Source organism: Triturus cristatus, chromosome 1_2 (assembly GCF_964204655.1).
Source record: "Triturus cristatus chromosome 1_2, aTriCri1.1, whole genome shotgun sequence".
Lineage (NCBI taxonomy): Eukaryota > Metazoa > Chordata > Amphibia > Caudata > Salamandridae > Triturus > Triturus cristatus.
Window position 1 is genome coordinate 511,798,172 of NC_140580.1, and position 22,618 is coordinate 511,820,789.

A 22,618-nucleotide genomic window follows, 5' to 3' on the forward strand; every position below is an offset into this window, starting at 1 on the left:
ATCTATGTTAGGGAAATCTAAAGCTGCATAGCAATTACCTACCCAATTGTGCAGCTGTTAAAAGTATGTTGCCTTACTACACATGTAGTATATGCCTTTATACTTACCTCAATTTCAGCACAAACTCTATCCTTGACTAGATAGCTATGCTCACGCTCGCTCCATCCCACATCTTTTATTGTCTCATTCCCTTCTTGTTTTCTTACCATACATAAGATTCCCTTCTTTGCAAGGTCAACACTCAACATTGGGGATGGATCTTATATGTCCGATTTACCCTTTTTTACAGTTTTCTTCTGTTTTACCCCTTCACTTCCATTCCCATTCCCTTTCTCTTTATCTTACCTTATTCTTTCATTTAATTCTTCAACAAAGGTTCTCACATCCTCGCTAATCTTGCAGGTTAGGTCATATGCATCTTGGTTAGTGGGATTTGCATTTTTTAAGGGAGTAAAGAATTTAATTATTTCTCACACTGATCCCACGTAAAATTTTAGGAAAACTGATAGGTGTGCTTAGTTGCCCAAAGATACATGTTTGATTCCATTACAAATGGTTAATTTTCTAACGGGCAATTATAATTAGTATAAAACAGTTTAATTGAATGTTTCTGATTAAACAGATTAAGGAAAACACTGCAGGAAAAAGCATAAGACTGAGATAAGTGGTAGTCAGGTGATCTTTCATCTGCAGAAGCTGGAAGATAAGAACATAAAAAACAGTTTTTCAATCTGCACTATTTTAGCATATTCAGTGAGCATCTGGAGATATATATTGCAGCAATAAACTCTATCAGAAGAAGAAGTATGTGAAAATCTGCCCTCATACATTTCTTTATTAAGTATAGGGATTGTGGTTTGACTAATTTGCGGGTGTGAAACATTTCTCTTTAGCAGATAGAAATACTGGGCCCAATTCACAGAAGAAATCTGAGACGAAAGACTAACTACAACTTTTGGTATTCACAAAAGGCATTTACGAGTAGTAAAGTTAGACTTTTGGTCTAAACTTAAACCAAAAGTCTAACGTTACTACTACTAAAGTTAGACTGTTGGTCTAAGTTTAGACCAAAAGTCTAACTTAGACCAAAAGTCTAACTTTAGTACTAGTAAAGTTAGACTTTTGGTCTAAGTTAGACTTTTGGTCTAAACTTAGACCAAAGGTCTAACTTTAAGTAGTAGTAAAGTTAGACTTTTGGTCTAAGTTAGACTTTTGGTCTAAACTTAGACCAAAAAGCTAATTTTACTACTCGTAAATGCCCTTAGTGAATACCGAAAGTCGTAAAGTTAGACTTTCATCTCAGATTACTTCTGTGAATCGGGCCCCTAACATCTACCCAATTTCAAAAACTGCAATAGCATCTACCAATACTACTAGGTCAATTTTTCAGCGTTGCTGCACCATGTTAGCTTGCATTAGATCAAGTGAAGAGAATTTACTTATATAGAGAGATTAGTCCTTCGAAATCTACTCTGTAGTCCCTAACCTATCTTGGAATCTACACTGATTTTCATTCTGCATCAGCTGGATGCCTGAGAGCCCTGTAGTCATCTGACCCTTGCCCTAAACTTCTTTCTGTTCTTTCAGCTTTGGTCAACAGTGTCTGTGTAAGTTGTATCTTGTCGTCTGTTGTTTTGACTCATGGAGGCTTGTCAACATTATTCAGACAATCAGATTCAATGTAAATTTTGCAAAGTATGTCCAGTCAGGACTTGAATACTTGTGGTGTGCCTTTCTCTCCCTTTTAGGTCTTTTAGCGGAAATCAACTCTAAGTCCTCATCACTGACATCTTGGAGTTCTGGATTTTATTGTTCCTCTAACTCGCTTACTTCCCTAATTGTCTCTGATCTGATAACCTTTGTCAACTCATCTAGTCCTAGTCCTTGGCCAATCTTTATCTGGTTGCACTTGTTCCCATGAAGTACTTGTAATTTCCAGCTCAGTAGAGGTTGACTCATTTTCTGATGTGGAAATTTCTTTGTCAATCCCACTCTTTGATCTGGAGATACTTGTTCCACACAACATAGTTTCTGCATTCCACAAGTGTTGGCTTTATCTGCAAATGTGTAACCTTAGTCTGCAGTCTTGAGTGTCAGCTGCAATTGAGTGATCTGTATCTCCATTTTGCCTGTGCGGTTGTTGATGCACTGCTGTGGAAGTGTGTGAAGTCTCTGATTGGCCCTCCTCTTCCTCTTTGGATGCCTCAGAAACCTCAGACGTGGCTGGACTTAAGGAGTTAGTGGATGTTGGCTTTGCTTCTTCCTCTGCTTGTCTCACCCCCTTGATATGGGAAGCATGTATCCAGTTTGGCAATCTGGCACACTTCACTGCAATGCTAGCCATGACAATAACCTGATATGAGCTTCTCCAGCATTCCTTCAAACAATCCAATCACCTGGGCTCAAATCATGGCATGGAGCTTCTCATACAGCTGGAGTTGCAACATCGATCTGGTGGGAGAAAAAATGTCTATAACAAGAGTATGCAGTTCCCGAGGCAGCAGTGTTGGGGGAGGTCATCAAGTGGAGTCCACACCTTGACTTTCACGATAAATCAGTGTTTTCACTGCTCCTTCTTGAGGAGACAAAATGGCTGCCCTAATTGGGTCAGCCACTCCTTTTACAAGTAACAATGTTAAGGTAACAAATACCTCACCACATTTAGGTCATTTTCTGAGTAGATATCATTTGATTTAACTAGATTCCAAACACTGAGTAGGTTAAGAGAACCTTTTTTTCCTGACAAATTGCCAATTATCCAACGGAAAGAAACATGTTGACCTGTTACTAATATCCATTATAGATCATTGTCTCTGGTGTTACCCCCCAGGTTTTTAACAGACAAGTGGACTCACCTTTTAGAAAATTCATGTTTAGAGGACTCCTTAGTCTATTATAACATGCAGCTTCCTTTACCTATTCACTTTCATACACCAATCTACACAAAAGGCCCCTACACCCACTCTTCATTTTAAACTTTTGGAAAAAAAGATTTCTGGCAAAGAGCACCCGCAAGTGTGCTAGTCATGGATTGCAGCGCCGGCCCAACGAGGAGCACACCCTATGATGAACCATGACACCTACTTGAGTGTGTGAGGGCTCCTCTCCCTAAGGGATTGGACCGCCTTCCGCTCCCCTAGTATCTGTTGGGAGAATCTGCATACTCTTGTTATAGCTTTGATCCCATAGGATCATGTATGCTGGACCAGTAAGCACTCCTGCCCCCCCTTTTCTTGTGAGATAGAATGTACCACCACAGCCAATTCCTTGCAGTACTTCAGGATCAGGTCATCCATGACATTCATAAGAGCAGCAGCCGGGACAGGAGGGTTCTCATTGCTCTCCTTGTCAGCACCTCATGAGGAGACAATTCTGTTCACTTGCACAGAGTGCTTCGAATGCTCATCAGTACCAAGGGAAGTGCATTGGGCCATTTGAGAGATGGTGAGGCACAGGCGTTTGCCAATTTTGCTTTGGTTGTCCCATTTACCCACTTTACCACACTTGATGCTTCTGACCTGTAAATGCAGTGAAATCTTTAGTCAATTCCTAGTGATGTGCACAACAACTGCATCATTTCATTTTTTAAATGGCTTCCATGATCTGATTCAAGATGAACTGGTACTCCACATCGTGGAATCACTCTTCGTAGTAGTATTTCGGCAACTGTCAGACAGCCACACCTGCTGGTGGAGTATTCCCCAATGTAACAAGATAACAAGCATACAGTGACCATAATGCACCCTAATTAATTACATTGGGGGATTTCCACAAAATCAACCGAGAGACGGTTAAAAAGGATATCTGATTTCCTTATGTGACTCATAGTAGCCACAACCTTCTTGCCTACATTTTTCATTTGCAAAAGACACACAATTGATGGACAGAATGCAGAACAAATCAAAACATTCAACCCCAGTCCAGAGATCTGGGTTAAATCCATCATTCTTTTGCTCACTATGCCAACCCAGTTTAGACCTGGCCATATGCAAATCAGTCTTGACCCTGTGCCTCATGGGAACAGTCCAGCCTGAACTGCCAAGCCAGGTCCTCCCTGGACCGGAAACAAGCATCCTAGGACCGGTTTCGGGGTTTCAACCCTCTTCAGCCAGGATAGCTTGATTCCAGTGGCACAGTGAGCCCAGGACCCACGTCTGGGCATACCTGGCGCACTTAGGGCGAGAAAGCAAAAGACACACAATTGATGGATGGAATGCAGAACAAATCAAAACATTCACCCCCAATCAAGAGATCTGGGTTAAATCCACCATTCTTTTGCTCACCATGCCACCCCAGTTTAGGCCTGGCCATATGCAAATTAGACTCGACCCTGTGCCTCATTGGAACAGTCCAGCCCGAACTGCCAAGCCAGGTCCTCCCTGGACCGGAAACGAGCATCCTAGGGCCGGTTTCGGGGTTTCACTCCTCTTCAACTAGAATAGCTTGATTCCAGTGGCACAGTGAGCCCAGGACCCACGTCTGGGCATACCTGGCACACTTAGGGCAAGAAAGCAAAAGACACACAATTGATGGACGGAATGCAGAACAAATCAAAACATTCACCCCCAGTCAAGAGATCTGGGTTAAATCCATCATTCGTTTGCTCACCATGCCAACCCAGTTTAGACCTGGTCATATGCAAAGCAGTCTTGACCCTGTGCCTCATGGGAACAGTCAAGCATGATCTGCCAAGCCAGGTCCTCCCTGGACCGGAAGCAAGCATCCTATGACCGGTTTCGGGGTTTCACCCCTCTTCAGCCAGTATCGCTTGATTCCAGTGGCACCGTGAGCCCAGGACCCACGTCTGGGCATACCTGGCGCACTTAGGGCGAGAAAGCAAAAGACACACAATTGATGGATGGAATGCAGAACAAATCAAAACATTCATCCCCAGTCACGAGATCTGGGTTAAATCCATCATTCTTTTTCTCACCATGCCACCCCAGTTTAGACCTGGCCATATGCAAATCAGTCTTGACCCTGTGCCTCATTGGAACAGTCCAGCCCGAACTGCCAAGCCAGGTCCTTCCTGGACCGGAAACAAGCATCCTAGGACCGGTTTGGGGTGACATACCCTGAAACCGGTCCCAGGAGGCTTGTTGGCCTGGCAGTACGGTCTGGACTGTTCCCATGAGGCACAGGGTCAAGACTGATTTGCATATGGCTGGGTCCAAACTGGGGCGGCATAGTGGGCAAAAGAACGATGGATTTAACCCAGATCTTTTGACTGGGGGAGAATGTTAGCATTGTCAGCATTCCGTCCATCATTTGTCTGCTGTAACACTTTTCACCCTAAGTGGGATGGATATGCCCAGACGTGGGTCCCTTGCTCACTGTGCCACTGGATTCACGCTAGCCTGGCTAAAGAAGGGTGACAAACCCTGAAACCGGTCCCAGGATGCTTGTTTTCGGTCCAGGGAGGACCTGGCCTGGCAGTTCAGTCTGGACTGTTTCCATGAGACACAGGGTCAAGACTGATTTGCATATGGCTGGGTGAAGCATTCCTCATAAATGACATCAGGACACAGGTAAGTTGATTGAAGGAGATTTAATCCATAGAGATCCCATCCATACAGAAGCTGGCATAAACAGCAACTCCACCAGTTTACTTCCAAATCTCTCCACACAGAATACAGTGACATCACAGATGACACTACTAACATTCCTAAGCTAACATCCAATTACAAGATGAGGCATAGTAAGTGTATGCCATACTAATGACATACTACACACCTCCCTTCGTTACACAAAAATTAAATACAATTGTGTCATATAAATATAAATCAAAAGATAAAGAAAATACTCTAAACATAGTCCGAAAGATAAGATGGTTTTCTACAAACTCTAGATGAAGCACGATTCTCATCACCTTCGGATTTCTTCGGATGAATATTATTATTACATTCGTCATGACAACCATCTACTCTTCCTTTTATTTCTACTACTCCAAATTCTATGATCCTGAGTCTTTATAGCATTTTTGAATACCTTAATGACTTTCATGGGTTTCATGAACTTTGCAACAGAATTACCCATCAAGCCATGACGTTTAACCATCACCAAGTCACCAACTACAACCTTAGTTGTTTTTACAGCTTTCTTAACATCAAAGTAACACTTTCTTAATTTTCCTTTTTCTTCTTCTCTTTTTTGGATCATGTCGTTGTTACATTTCTTTTCCTTACCTCTACCCAACTCATATCTATTAACCCATGTAGGTTCTACATTGGTATTGGGGACTCTCCCTCGGAATAAAAGAAAAGGTGTTTTACCAGTGGTGGAATACGGAGACAATCTATACTCTTCAATTTACCTAAGTACTTCATCTTTCCAATTCAAAGACATGGATTTAGATAATGCAATAGTCTCTTTAATTACCCTGTTAAATCTCTCCACCATTTCATTTGCCTCGGGATGGTAAAGAGAACACTTCTTATGTACAATACCTTTAGATGCTAGAAAATTCTTCATCTCATCTGACACCAGCTGAACTCCATTATCCGTTAATATGGATTCAGGAATTCCTTCTTTAGAGAACAAATTTCTTAAACATTTAATCATGTGAGTTGTGTCTATGGTCGATAAATGAAAACTTCTGGCCAACGTGAAAACATGTCAATAACCACCAAAATAAAGGTTTGAGACCCATTAGAGTGAATTGGACCCAGAATATTCAAGGCAATATCCTGCCAAGGGTTTGAAGGACGTCTCCTTAAAACCATAGGCTGGACATGTGTGTTCTTGGACTTGTCACTTAATGTACATGGGATACAATCACGAATTGTACGTTCCACTTCTATATCCATGCCTGGCCACCAATACGACATCCTCAAACATTCCTTACACTTAGTAATACCTGCATGAGAGGAATGAACTAGATCTATCAATTCCTTCCTAAGACTATCGGGAGGAACTAATCTCAAAATAAGAGATCATTCTCTACTGACAGTTCGTTACGCACTGCCCAAAACTTTTTCGTGTCCTCAGATCCTTGCTTGTTACTGTTCCAACCCTTCTTAACCAGATCCATGATTTCATTTAGAACAATATCCATTGTCATTTCATCACACCATCTTATTTCACAGATAATTTTCTGATGAATGACACAAACTAATTCATCAAAATCTTCCCAATCATCTTCATCAACTAAATTCATGGGCGTGAGACGTGAAAGGACATCCGCTACATTATTTTCGACTCCTGGAATGTATTTTATCACAAAATTGTATTCTTGTAGTCCTATCACCCAACTGGTAATTCTGCTGGAAATAGAATCTAGACCCTTCTTGCTAAATATTTCTACCAAAGACTTGTGATCTGTTCTTACCTCAAAATTAATGCCCCAAAGAAACTTTTTCAATTTTTTTATAGCTCAATATACTGCAAGTGACTCACGTTCTACAACAGAATATCCAGTTTCAGGGTCTTTGAGGCTACGTGACAAGCCCATAATAGTTTGCATACCATCCTTACCTTGCTGTTGCAAGACCTGTCCTAAACCCTTTTCACTTACATCAGTGATGAGTACTGGTTTGATCATAGGGTTGAAGCTAGCGAGAGATGGCGCAGCTTTTAGTTTACCTTTGATATCCTTGAATTCCTCTTCACAGCATTCCGTCCATTTAAAATCCACACCTTTCTTTAACCCCTTCAGTGCCCGCCCCTTTCCCCGCCCTGTGCCGGCCGTTGTATTAGCGGGCGGGGTCTATGACGAGCTGGACTCGTCATGGGCACAGCGCCACCGCGGCCCATGACGAGTCCAGCTCGTCATGGGCACTGAAGGGGTTAATAGATATCTCATGTTTGTTGCACAATTAGCAAAATTCTTTACGAATTTTGAGTAATACTCAACTACCCCTAAAAATGTCATGAGTTCACACTTGTTGGACGGTGAACTCATCCCTTGAATAGTGTTAATTAAATCAACTTTAGGTTTCATGCCATCACAAGTTATGTTATGCCCTAAATAGTCAATGGAGTTAGTTCTAAATTTGCAATTTTCTGCTTTAATTGTCAAATTATGATCTGAAAGTCTTCCCAAGGCCGACCTCAAGCGAGTGTCATGTTGACAGGTGTCCTCCCCAAAAATCAGAATGTCATCTTGGTAAACATAAATACCAGATAGACCTTGAAGAATATTTTCCTTTACCCTTTGAAACACAGAAGAGGCCGATACTAAACCAAAGGGCATACGTATAAATCTATATGTACCGAATGGCGTTATGAAAGAAGTGTAGTCCCTACACGACTCCTCCAACTCTATTTGGTGGTATGCCCAAGTTAAGTCGATTGTACTGAAGACTTTGGCTCCACCCAACAGAGACAGTAACTCGTTTATGTTTGGCAAAGGATATTTATCAATCACTACACATTTGTTTAATTGTCTCAAGTCAATGCAGAGTCTCAGGTCCCCATTAGGTTTGCGTGCTGCCACCACTGGGGCCAACCATTCGGTCCCTTCAACCTCCTCTATGATGCCCCCCTCTTTTAATTTTACAATTTCTTTTTGCATGACTTCCCTTACCGAAATAGGAACATTTCTCACTTTGCAACATACAGGAATGGCATCCTTTTTAAGTATGATCGTGTGTTTGTAACCTTTGAGACAGCCCAGTTTTTTACTGAAAAAGCTGGGGTAATCTCTCTTGAGATCATCAATCAAATTCTCACCCTCTGCTTTCCTAATAGAGTTTATGTCGCTTTTAAATTGAATAGGAGGATCAGCATTGGGATCAAGGAAGACTCCGAGATCGCCTTGATGGATCCAACTGATGATGCTATCACCCTTTTTCGATACATAAATCTTTCCTGAAATCAACTTGAAGTACCCATGCAATTTGATAGGCTCCCCCCCATAAGCCAACGGCCTTATGTCGGGCTTTAAAAGTTTAACTTTACCGCTCAAATTATTCATATAAAATCCACTTGAGACTATTGTGATCTTAGCTCCTGAATCAAATAGAACTCTAGTTTTAGCTCCTTCAATTAAAATGTCATCACATGGAGAATTTCTCTTCTTTTCTCCAGTCACTATCTGCACTACTATTTGACCACATTCATAATCTTCAGAGTTAGATTCATCATATTCACAATCATTAACCTCAACCTCTTTGACTTTCGGTACGCTTTTACTATTACACATCGAGGCAAAATGACCTTTCTTCTTGCATTTAGGACATGTCAGGCCTAGAGCAGGACACTTTGAATTATTAGCCAAATGTCCCATTTTCCCACACCTGAAACACTTTCTATTAATCCATCTCTCATTCATTTTTTCTTTGTTTGACAACGCTTCTTTATGGGTCTTGTCTTTACTTCTATAGTCTACTTTGCTTTTACTTTTTACCTCTTGAACCTTGTATTCTTTAATAGAATCTTTCTTCAAAACAGCGACACATTGTGTTCTATTCTTTTGGCTACGACGAGAACCTCATCCAAGGTAGGTTCATCGCGTAACCATAACGCTTCCCAGACTTTTTCTATATTGCATCCAACCATGAACTGGTCACGTATACGTTCATCAGTTAAACCATCGAATTTACATGAAGATGCGAGTTTCCTTAAAATAGTTACATAGCCTTCCACAGTTTCTTCATCTCCTTACATTCTTTTAGCAAACGTGTATCTTTCTAAGAGGGTGCTTACTTTTGGTAAGTAGTGTTTATCTAATTTCTTTATGCAAATTTCATAGTCAGTCAGCCCATTTGCCTCCTCATGTGATAAATCAGGAAGATGGTCAAAAACGTCTTGCCCCTCTGACCCCAAACAGTGCAACAGTAAAGCAGACCTCCTCTCTGCGCTAGTGAGGGGCCACATACCCTAGCATATCTCTCAAATACAACTTTCCACTTTTTCCATTTTATATGAGGACTACCAGTCTCAGATAAAAAGAATGGGGCTGCAGTGACGTTTTTCATATCTAAATTTCTTGTATTTACTTGAGTAATGAGCCTGAATGCGCTTCCAACAGGTATTTCTTTTGTACTGTAATCAGGCTTATTTATTTATTTATTTAATTATTATTATTTTATTTTTTTATTTACTTCTAACACAATGAGTATTTATTTACATGTATTAAATGCTGTGCGCATCAGCGAAGATAATAAACAAGCAGCTGAGCGTACAAACGAAGAAAATCTCAATTACCTCGCTGTATGAATGCACCAGTTATACACCCAAACAACCAATTACAATGCTGTGCGTATCAGCGAAGAGGAATTCCATGTGTACTACTAGCAGGGATGAAAGCTATGAAGCTGTGCGTATCAGCGTATATCGATGTTGAACGCACGAAACAAAACCACATGAAAGCCGTGCGCATCGGCATGTAACAGGAGGTTGCCAGGATATGTGATGCTCAGCTTTCAAGATGGCTTCTGCGTTCCCTTGCACTGCGTAATGACGTCAGACAAGAAACACACTCGCGTGTTTCTCGTGAGATGACTTTAGTTGAGTGGAAGAAGGACAAGCATTCCCTTCCGGACAACGCGACATCCAAAGAATTTCGATCCCTTCATTCCAAGACCTCGAGTCAGGTAACGATCTCTCAATGACGTGGGCATTTGAATGAAATCGTTATTGTTTATTTTCAATGACACTAAGTGCTGTAATGGTCTTTCGCACATGAACGATGTCCGGTAACGCAAAATTCAAATAAGAATGTCAGCGCTGAAGGCATAATCGATCGAGCGCTACTCCATGCACCAAACACGTAAAATCAAGAAGCGTTGCCAAACAAACTCGCAGCACCCAAGGAGAGTGAACAATATACTGATGTTCGGACTCTTCTTTTAACATTAGTAATTTAAAAGAAAAAACAGGGAGCAGTTGGAAATTATGTCTTAAACAGTATTTGTTTCCAACAGCTGATGAACTCCGTAACTGTCTTCCGCACGATCAAATGCTGCCAACAGCTGATGAACTCCGTAACTGTCTTCAGCACGATCAAATGCTGCCAATCGTAGAGATGTCATTCATAAGCCACGCTTTCAATGTGAAACATCACCCAGCACCAAGATGAGCCCGCCTCGGTTATGTATGTACTTAGAAACCAAAACACATGCGGCAAAGCTCCCCAAACTTCAGCAAAAAAAATAAACTTCCAATGAATCTTGAAAATGTGGGTTATCAGGAGTTCCAATAACACTCTCAGTCACATTAATGAAATCAAATAAGAAAAAGGTCTTTAGGAAGATATGTTGAGTTCACTCTGAGAATAGACCTGTTCTTTAAAATCACTGAATTTCTCACCAGTCTTCAGTGTTGGGATCTCTCATGGCACCTGCCGACTACGCCAGTGAAGCATTCCTCATAAATGACATCAGGACACAGGTAAGTTGATTGAAGGAGATTTAATCCATAGAGATCCCATCCGTACAGAAGCTGGCATAAACAGCAACTCCACCAGTTTACTTCCAAATCTCTCCACATAGAATACAGTGACATCACAGATGACACTACTAACATTCCTAAGCTAACATCCAATTACAAGATGAGGCATAGTAAGTGTATGCCATACTAATGACATATTACACTGGGTCCAAACTGGGGTGGTGTATTGGGCAAAAGAATGATGGATTTAACCCAGATCTTTTGAATGGGGGAGAATGTTTGCTGTAACACCTTTCGCCCTAAGTGGGATGGGTATGCCCAGACGTGGGTCCCTTGCTCACTGTGTCACTGGATTCAAGCTAGCCTGGCTGAAGAATGGTGACATACCCTGAAACCAGCCCAGGATGCTTGTTTTCGGTCCAGGGAGGACCTGGCCTGGCAGTTCGGCCATAAGGCACAGGGTCAAGACTGACTTGCATATGGCTGGGTCCAAACTGGGGTGGCGTAATGGGCAAAAGAACGATGGATTTAACCCAGATTTTTGACTGGGGGAGAATGTTTGCATTGTCAGCATTCCGTCCACCATTTGTTTGCTGTAATACATTTTTCGTTTGGCAAATTGCACAATACTGGCACAGATTCGCAGTCATTGTGTCTAAGTAAGGATCATACCAATGATGCCTAAAGGTCATAACCATCCCATCTCGTTTCACATGGGTTGGGCCATGCATGTGTCTCACCACGGCAGGTAACATAGAGTCAGGTAAAAAAGGTTTTCCATCACTAGATACCCAGATGTCACTAGCATCTTTCACACATCCTGCAGTTTCTCACCTCACCTTATCAATCTCTAGAGCTTCATGTTGTAATTCCATCAACTTGTTAAAAGTTTGTATAGTGTTCAAGAGCATGTTTGAAATGGTCTCTCTCTCAGCAATTCACGCCTCGTCCATGTGAAATGTTTAGGACTCATGAGCGCAGTATTAAGCAATCTCATTTGCACAGCAGTTACCTATTGTGACAAAGTCCTCACCACTCTTGTGTATGGCACACTTCACCACTGCTATTTCCTTAGGTAACTGAAGGGCATTCAATAGATCTTTCAGAATGAGAGGACTCTCCTGTGTTTACTCATCCCCAGAGGATTAGGTGGCAGAGACAAGACTCACAAATCTATTAGATGATATAAAAGGATCTTCACCCACTGGTACTACTAGTGGCATGCTGCATCATCGGAACCTCACCCTAAGAATGCAGGGCTTGGAGGACGCATCTAGGTTTTCAGATGGGTGCGAACTCTCGATGAATGTTTGACTACAGAGTCCACTTACCCCTAGACCCTATGGAGCTAAGAAAACGGCATGGGCAGTATAATGATAGGGTCATTTCTGTTGAATGGTTTGTACTTGCATGTATGCTTTTTACTGTGTGAGAATGTCACAGCTAAACAATATATCTCAGAGTGGTAAATCATTACTGAGGATCAGAATCTAGCGATCAAGAGGGAACTTGGTCCTGAACAAAGCCTATTGACCTTCTTTGAGCAGGTGATTGGGCTGAAACATGTTGAACTTTGATATTTTTGTCATAGCATACCCTAACAACATCCTCTCTTAATTGTTTTTAACCTTGTCAAAGTTATCCACAATAAACTAATCACCTAACTATAATCGGAGAAAGCTGCAGGCAATTTTAGTCAGAGATCCTACAATGATAAGTGCTCCGCTTACAAATCATGTCGAGCCCTCCCACTCATATTAGGTGTAGTGGGTGAGGATCAAATCATGATGCATGCCACTGGTGGTACCAGTGGTGAGGATCCTTTTATATACTCTAATAGATTCTAGGGTCCTATCCTGTACCACGTAATACTCTGGGGACCAATAAACACAGGAGAGCCCTCTCCTTCTGAAAGAACTGTTGTGGCTGGGAAGCTGAGGGTATCCTGATCTATTGCTTCTCACACCCTCTAATAATAAATAGGCCATTCAATATGCTCAGGACAGGCAAACTCTTCTTGATAGGTGAATAAGCTGGAATCAAAACTCCTCTTTGAGACCACAACTAAAGGAAGTTATGCACAGCTCTGAGGTTGCATGGCATAAGAATGATGCTTCTAAAACTCCACTTAGGGTACAGACAGCATACACAGCTGTTAAAACGCCACTTCTGTCTCTCATGCAAGAGTCATCAATAAACAGGATATGGTCAGATTCAAGAAGGGGCATGTTCAGAATATCTAGTCTCAGCTTTGTGCATAGCTCGGTGACGTCAATATGTTGTGATCAAATTCACTTTCTTCGCCTTCATTGAGGAGGGGACAATAGAGTGGCAGGGTTGCACCTCTTTTAAGAAACATTGTCTGCAGGGAAAATAGTTCTCTCATAGCGGGATAGATGGCTGTTGGTCAGATATTGACTGTGGGTGTGAGTCATGAGAATTTCAATTGAAAAGAGCACTGTGACAATGTGCGGGTGACCCATCATGATTCTTTCTGTATGCTGAGTGTTCAGACTAACCACTTTCAGAAAACAAGCCAATGCTGCAACTACCGGATCAAGAGTTGCTGAGAAATAGGTGATGAGGTGTTTAACCTCTCTCTAGGGCTGTGTCAACACAGACAAAGTGTGCCCATCATGCTCATGGCAGAAGAGTATGACCTCTTGTGTAGTCTGGCATTCCAAGAGCAGGTGCACTGCAGAGCAAATTTCTGAGCTCCTGGAAGGCTTCCATGTTCTTGTCATCCCTTAGTATCGGGTCACTGACATCCATCAGCCTCAATAAAGGCTTCACCACAACAGAAATGTTTGGGATCCATTGTCGGCAATAGCCAACCATGCCAAAGGACATTTGCCTTCTCTCTGTGTGGTACGGAATTTAATTTTGAGAAGCTTCTCACTGTGCTCTTGGGACACTCTTTTGGATCCATTTTGAATGTGGTGTCCCAGATACTTGACATCTCTTTAACGGTACTGCATTTTTTTGGGGGCAACCTTATGCCCCATCTCAGCAAGGTGGTTAAGAAGGGTAGGCAATGGCGTCTTGCCTACAAGCTCCTTTTGTTATCGATGACAAGAGCAGGTCATCGAATGACTGCACTAAGGTAGAACTACATTGTAGTTGTAGGTCCTCTAAGTTCTTCTTTATCATTTTATTCAAATATGAGGGACTCTCTGTATACCCTTGAGGAGCGTGATACCACACAAGAGTTTTCACTTGGAACCTAAACGTAAGGAGATATTGGCTCTCACCATGAAGGGGAATGTGAAAAAATGCCTGACACACGTCATTGACTGTGAACCACCCTGCTTCTGGAGGAATTTGGAATGGGAGTAATGAGGTCCTGCACTATCCTCCACTTTTTCTTTTCTTTTTGCAAGGTCATAATTGAAGTATTGCATAGACTCCTGATAACCTCTTTCAAAGTTTATTTTTTCCATCATTGTTTCAATCATGGATGTTATTTCTGTGATTGCTTTGGGGGTCATTTTGTTAGGAGGGGTTTGAGGAAAGACTAACCTCAGACCTGAGAATTATCCTTAGGGATTTAGCATCCTGAATCAATCCTATCTCCTTCCCTGTAAAATCCCATACTTCTTCTCTAACTGATTGATTCCATGAGATCCAGATGTAATTCTACCTTGTTAAAGATGGAGTGCAATCCCACTAGGGATTTGTGTGCCTGCAATCTAAACTTGCCATCTGCCGCTTGAATTTCTAAATGTACTCCAGCTTGTGTGCAGTTTATCATGCAGGGAAGTTTACGGAGTAGGTCCATCCCTAACAAGCTCAGTGGACGTGAGTCGCATAGGATGAATTGGTGATGTTCTTTGATGGTTCTAATTTTTATTAGGACTGTGACTGAAAATTGATTAGTACGCTGCTGATTTGTGATGCCAACACCTTGGACTTCTTTTCCGAGAGGGGTAGGTTTGGGACCCCAACCGTCCTAATGATCCAATGAGTGGCTCCGGTATATATCAAGAAAGATAAGGGAAGTTCATTGAGCTCTCCTTCCAAATAAGGGCCACTCTGATCCACTTCCAGGACTGCACCAAGCACGCACTCCTCCTCCTCCCTCAGGCACCATCAGTGAGACAATTTGGATTCCACTGAGCTGCTGAACATTGGGAATTGGGGAAGCTTGAGTCACAAATGGGTTCTAATGAGCTCTATCACGAGGTTTAAAGTGATGATTCTCACCTTGCATCTGTATGGGCACTAAGGGATTTTGTGGAAGTCCTGTCCTTTAGCTGTTTGGGTTCATAATCGGAGGTCTTGGCATAGGGTAAAGTGCCCCTTGCATTGTGGTAATATGTACTTGAGCATCAATCATTGCTTGTTCGGGATGTGTCGACACTCCTGTTTCCAGTGAATGACCATGTTGCAAATGTGACAGGGAATAATCTTCTTCAGACAGCTTATACTTGTTCCAGGCATACCTCCCCGTCCTCTGCCTATCTGTTGGCCATTTCCTTGATAGGTCATAGAGACTACCTGCATGTTCAACTCCACACTTGTTTCAAGGTCTAGCCCTGGACCAGGCTTATTTTTCCCCCTCTCACCTCCATTCTTCGAGTCTAATGTATCGCTGCAATATTTTTTCATACTACAGTATCTCGTCTACGGGCTTGCTCTGCCAGCAAAGGACACCCTGAGCCCGTTCCGATTTGTTTGTGTTGCAGCGGGGGACCAGACCACAAGCCCCAGCCTGCAAAGCGGCTCGCACGCCGCCAACATTGTTTCCAATGCACCAGGAGGCGCATAAAGATTGTCCAGGGCTCCTGCAGCGCAGGAGCCTGTTCCGAGTTGTTTGTGTTGCCGCGTGGGGCAGCGGGACTAGACCACAAACACCAGCCTGCAAAGTGGCTCGCACGCCACCAACGTTGTTTCCAACATGCCAGGAGGTGCTTAAAGATCGTCCAGGGCTCCAGCATTGTGGGACGCACTCAGACGCACCAGAGCAAAGCCCGGGACAAGGGTGGGCCCGTCTGCGCCCATCAGAGCCTGGAAGAGGCTGGGCTGGCTCCCCCTAAATTCATGGATTCAAGGACATTCCAGGGTATTGTGCCCCCACTGTTTGCATCACACATAGTATCTATTGAACTTTTTGTGGCATTTACCTTATCTGTGTGGGCACCTGCACGCGCCTAGGCACTGGGCTGTACCGCTCTAGGACAAGGCTCAACAGTCCTATAGCTGCGAGCATTCCTTTGTGCCACCCCCCCCACCCCTGCTACCCACCCAGGAACTTTTGGTACTTTTAGAACATGATGGGGAAACACACTGGCCAGTCATCCTCCGCCCGCCCCGCCACCACCTTGGACAATATGCTGGAGAGGGTGGTTAGCATTGCGTCTTCTGAAATTGAACTGACAGAACGCAGACTGTACCTGGGGAACGAGATTATATATACCACTTTCACACCTGGTAGGTCAGCGGGGGAGCATCAGATAACCTAGCACCTAACATAACATCTTGTGACCCCGAGCATACCAGGTAGCTGGTTTTAATGATCCCCCTCCCCTTAGTGAGGGCATTTCTGATGAACAAGCACCCACCTCGCCTGGGATATCGCCACTGATGGGCACTTCAGAAGCGGCAGCCACAGTCACAGCTGTTGTGACCTTCAAACGTAAAAGTACTGACCGGAAACAGGTCAGCTCTAAGAGGAAACAGCCCCCACGCGCCAGCTCTTTCCGCAGCTGCTTGTCATCATGGATGCAGTCCTACTCAACATCTGGCACTAGCACCCAGTGCGGGGGCTGAGTAGTAACGCCACTCATTCCATCTGCACACAAATGGAAGCAGGCCCGGCTGCACTAGACACTGGGGAAGTTTTTATCAACTCTGTCTGCTCATGGATTGCTAATGCAATGGATTTGAAATGTAAATCCCTATGGGAGAGACTAGATCATTTGGACACTGCAGTAAATAAGCTTTCTTTGCAGGAGGGGAGAACCTCAATCAACATCATACCCAGAGGGGCACCTACCCCCTGCTCACAGAGTACCTCAACTAAAGCTACTGCGTGCCCACCTGTCGAGCCTTTAGGTGAACCCCCCTGCAACACTTGTAACATCTACTAAGGGAATACTTTCTCTCAAAGACTAACACAGTGCCAAAATCCTGCTTTCCCGATCATGGTCGCCCTGCCCTGTTGGTTCTGCCACACCAGCGCCACTCAACCCCATGCTTGCACCCATTAACAACCCAATCAGTGAGTGAGCAAGCCTAAAAACACCTTCTAGTACCATCCCTGTTCCTCCAAGTGGAATTCACCACAGTCCGAACAAAGATGTGCTGGTTCTACCATCAGAAACATGCCCCTACGTTTTGGTATTGGCAGGGGTGCCACCTCTTAAGAGGGATCAGGGGAAACTTGAGATCAATTGCGCAATAAATGCACAGACTGGTTGGCCAAAAACAAGAGGTTCAGGGCATCAAATATGCAAGAGATCATCATGGTACAAAGAGTGGGTTGGGTGGGCGACTCACCCAAGAACATTGAGGAGGATTGTATTGTCATCGACTTTCGCAGACCGTCTATGGTCAAGTCACTGTTGAGCTGTCAGGAGATCACAACTTCTAACCCCCCAATAATCAGGTCATTACCACTGGGCAATTTCTATAAACAAACCCCCAGCAGTCTTTGAAACAAACCCGCTTTCCCAGCCGCAAAAAAATAAATTCTCGGCCCTGTCGGACATGGACTCTCAGGATTGACCATCACCATCTCCAGCTATTGCTGGTGTCGATCATACATCTATACACGCTTTAAAACCACCATAACCACAGGGCCATGTTGGCTTACTAACCCCCAAGGCCTCCGCAAACACCGATCCAAATATACTCAGCTGGAATGTCACCGGCCTACAATGAAAAATAGACCTAGTAGACTGGCTGGAACTGGTTAGACAGCAGGACATCCTGATGTTTTAAGAAACCTGGGCTAACAAAGGCATTTACCTTGAAGGGTTTGCTTGTTTTAATGTTCTGGCCCCAACGCCCAAATTTGGTCACCCATTTGACGGCCTCTCTATCTTGGTGAACATTGCTGCCAGGGACAGCATAAAGGGGTTTTACATACCCATAGCAACACATTTCAAGCATTGTTATTTAAAATGGGGGTCTCTCTCTCTCTCTCTCTCTCTCTCTCTCTCTTTATATATATATATATATATATATATATATATATATATATATATATATATATATATATATATATATATATATATTTTTTTTTTTTTACTAACATCAAATTCATTTAATTGTATTGAATAGACCATTTGGAAAGAGAACTACGGTACTTTACCATAACCCTCCGTATTTGATTGCCATCTGTTAGATCCACTCAACTGTTCTATCCATAAGTGCACTATACAGCGACTACTGTTAAAATACGGATATTTGAGATTCATGCACAGTACATGAAACATAAAATGCCGGTGCTTATGTATTTTCATTAAGTAATGCATTATCGTTTTGAATTTAAACCTGTCACAAGGTGTTCTGTTGTTTAAACACTGTGAACTACATATCCCAGAAACCCATGGGTAGTGTTTAGGATACACAGGAAATGACATATATACAGCTGCAAAATGTAGTGTCACCTACCGTGAACAAGGCCGTGAGGCTGAAACGTGTCGGTGTGACAGACTTGGGCTCTGTTAACTAAATAATTCACAAGGTTCCAGAGTGCGGATGTCCTTTGTTTTAAAAAAATATATATATATATATATATATATATATATATATATATATATATATATATATATATATATATATATATATATATATATATGAATCCTGTGATGCCCTTTTTCCGAAAGTCGGCGCTCCTTGTGTGGGGCGGTGCGTAGTTCGTCCGGCAGAGCAGCCGGTAAATATAAACAGCAAGAGACCTCTGAGCCCAGAGGTCGAGATGAACACGCACTCAGACGGAATCCAATTCTTTTGATGAAGTTAGTTTTAATTCAAGTTCATGAGCAAAACAAGCAAAACAACGCTATGCCCAACGCGTTTCGGTTCGTGACTCGAACCTTGATCACGGGTAACAACCGGGCATGACCAGGCATCATTTATTTCTATTTTTGCCATTGCTTCCTGTTACAATGGTAGCAGAGCATTCTGGTCATTGTAGTGCATTGAAATACCACATGTACTAGTTGTTGAAGAATTCTGAAAAAAGGTTTTTTTAAATTCAAAATTCAAACACAAAGAAGAGAAAAAGGGGAAAAGTTGTCATTGTTAAATTTCTATATGACACTCTATCCCAATTAATAATTTCAAAATGTATTGAAGCTCAACTGTTCAATAATAACATTGCAATGAATTAACAGTGCATTCTCTTATGTTCCCTCTAGTGGGTGTGTCAACTGTCCAAAGCCGAGTTTAAATAGGACAGTGTGCTTGAAACGTTAACCACCCTCTAATGGGAGTTAAAGAGTAAAGCATTAAAGGCGTTTGTTAGCAACCCTCTAGTGGGAATTGGAAGGTTATGCGCTAAAGGCATGCCAATGTTGACTTATTTAACCAATAAGTATTGGGGTTAATAATTTCTAATAAGCCTTCTATTGGATTTGAAGCAATCATTAGTGACAAATTGTAAAAAAACTTATTGCAATGTGATAGTTCAGGAGCACAGTCGATGTCCACAAAGTTGAAGTTCACAAGTGTACAAAAAGTTCCTCATCTTGATTTAAACCATAAGGTGTCAAGGTTCTGAACGAGACAATGTGCTTGGATTCCTTTTGACGAAGAAGTTTTTCCCGATTACCTCCTCGTTCTAGATGTGGTACTTGTTCAATTGCGTAGTATCTAAGCAGTTCCCATTTGCTTTCATGCATTCTTTCCATGTGCTTAGCGATTGCATTAGAGCGATCCAGATTGACGGTGGCCCTAATGTGTTCCAAAATTCTTTTTTTTAATTTCACAGATTGTGCTGCCTATGTACTTTAAATTACATGGGCATTCCACTACGTACACCACATATTTACTTTTTCAGGAGATCTGTTGTTTGATTTGCCATTTCTCGCCTTTTCTGACTGCAACCTCTTTTTTTGGAATTCCAATCTTGCAAGCTTTGCAATTTTTGCATGGCCAGAAACCTTCGATGTCAGTCCATAATTTTTGTGGTTTTGACTTGAAGTGGCTGCGAGTTAATTTGTCGCCTAAATTGGGTGCTCTCCTGTACGTGACATTGGGATGGTCACCTAGAAAGTCTGCAATAGTGGTGTCTAATTTCAGAATACCCCAATGTTTTTTCAATATATGGACCAGATCACTGGTTTCAGTTGAGTAGGTTGTTATAAGGCGAATTTTTGTGAAATCTTCCTGATTGTCTTTTTGTTTGTTTTTTAGTATCTCTGTCCGATTTCTTTGTTTTGCCTTCATTAAACTTTTTTTGATTATTTTGCCGGGGTATTTTCTTTTTTCAAATCTAACTTGCATTGCTTTGCTGTGGTTTTCAAATTCATTGTCTGCGGAGCAGTTCCTGCGTAGTCTTAAAAATTCACCGTAAGGTATGTTCCATTTTTGGTTAGTGGGATGAAAACTGTTTGCATGAAGAACTGAATTGGTGGCTGTTTGTTTCCTGAATAGGGTGGTTTGTAGTGTGTTATTTTGCACGTATATTTCAATGTCTAAAAATGAGATTTTGTTGGAACTAATCTCATAAGTGAATTGCAAATTGGTCTCCTTGTTATTCAAGATTTGGAAATATGTTGCAAATTCTTCATTGGTGCCATCCCATATTATAAAGAGATCGTCAATGAAACGCCACCAGGCAATGATCTTTTGCACATGTATGTCATTTTCGCTGTTCCATGCTATTTTCTGTTCAAACCATCCCATTACAAGATTTGCAAAATTTGGAGAAAAGGAAAAACCCATGGCTGTGCCTTTCATTTGTTGATAATGTTTTTTATTGAAGGTAAAGATGTTGTTTTGTAGACACAAGGTTATCATTTGTAGCAACATGGTATTATGCTGTTTGTATTGAATGTTCCTTTTCCCTAAAAAGAAACTGCATGCTTTTAAGCCTATTTGGTGTTCTATACTGGTGTATAGAGAGACTACATCCATTGAAACAAGCTTGTATCGTTGATTCCAAGGTATTCCTTCAAGTTTCTGAAGGAGATCTGTTGTGTCTCGCAAATAGCTGGTGAGATCCTTTACCATGGGAGCTAGGAAGTGGTCGATGTAGTTTGGTATGGGTTCCATGATTGAACCATTAGCAGAGATGATGGGTCTGCCTGGTGGTCTGATTAAGCGTTTATGTACTTTAGGTAAGAAGTAGATCGTGGCTTCGATTGGATTTGGCACTGTTAAATATTTTCTCTCTTCTTCATCTATCAGCCCCTCGTTAAGCCAATCATATATATACTTAATTTTTATAATAATGATTGTTATTACTCACCTAATATGCATTTTTCTAACCTATTTGATTTTGTCACCACTCTAGAGAATAGTAATGGTCTGGATACAAAAATTGGCATCTGCTTGGGTGGTGATTTTAATGTTAAACTCACTAGTGTAGACATTGTAGCTCTAAGGTCAGGGAGCAGAGGACAAACTTGTCATAGGAGCACAAAACTAAAGGAATACTTGCAGAACCATGTTTTACGTAATGTCATGGCCATAGCTCCTGTAACCATGACTACACCTCACCCAAGCCAACATTTAGAGGGAGGGGTTGTGCAAGTACTAGTGACTATATTTTTATTTCTCCGGCCCTTAAAGATTTTCTAGTTGTCCCCACACATCATGGTGACCATAATCTGATCCAAGTTGTGTTTAAATTGTCCCCGAGGCCGACACCTATATCAGAATGTGGCGCTAGGGATTTGGCACCTTCAAGTGACAACTTAAGACGAGTGTGGCGAGGGGTTAACAATGCGGACCTGTTCCATACAGCAGTCAGGGTTAGCGCAGAACTCTTAAACTCCTGTTTGTCTGAACAGGAACCCAATCCCGAGGTGATTAGCGCATTCATCAAACTCTGCAAGTCTGTAAAGTCTGCGCTATCAAAAGCTCCCACCTCCTTGCAGCAAGTCCTTGGATGGTTCAATGGTGAGTGCTCAGTGATTAATAGACACCTACGAAAGGCCCTATCAACCAACCCAAGGTGCCCCCTTCTAATTAAGACACTTAGACAGAAGGATAAGCGGCCTTATCACGCAGGAAGGAGGAAGTACTATCAGATTGATAGGCTGCCCTTCCTAATGCCGCCACACTAAGGAATGGGAAAACTTTTTAAAGATATGAGATCCATGGGGCTATCACT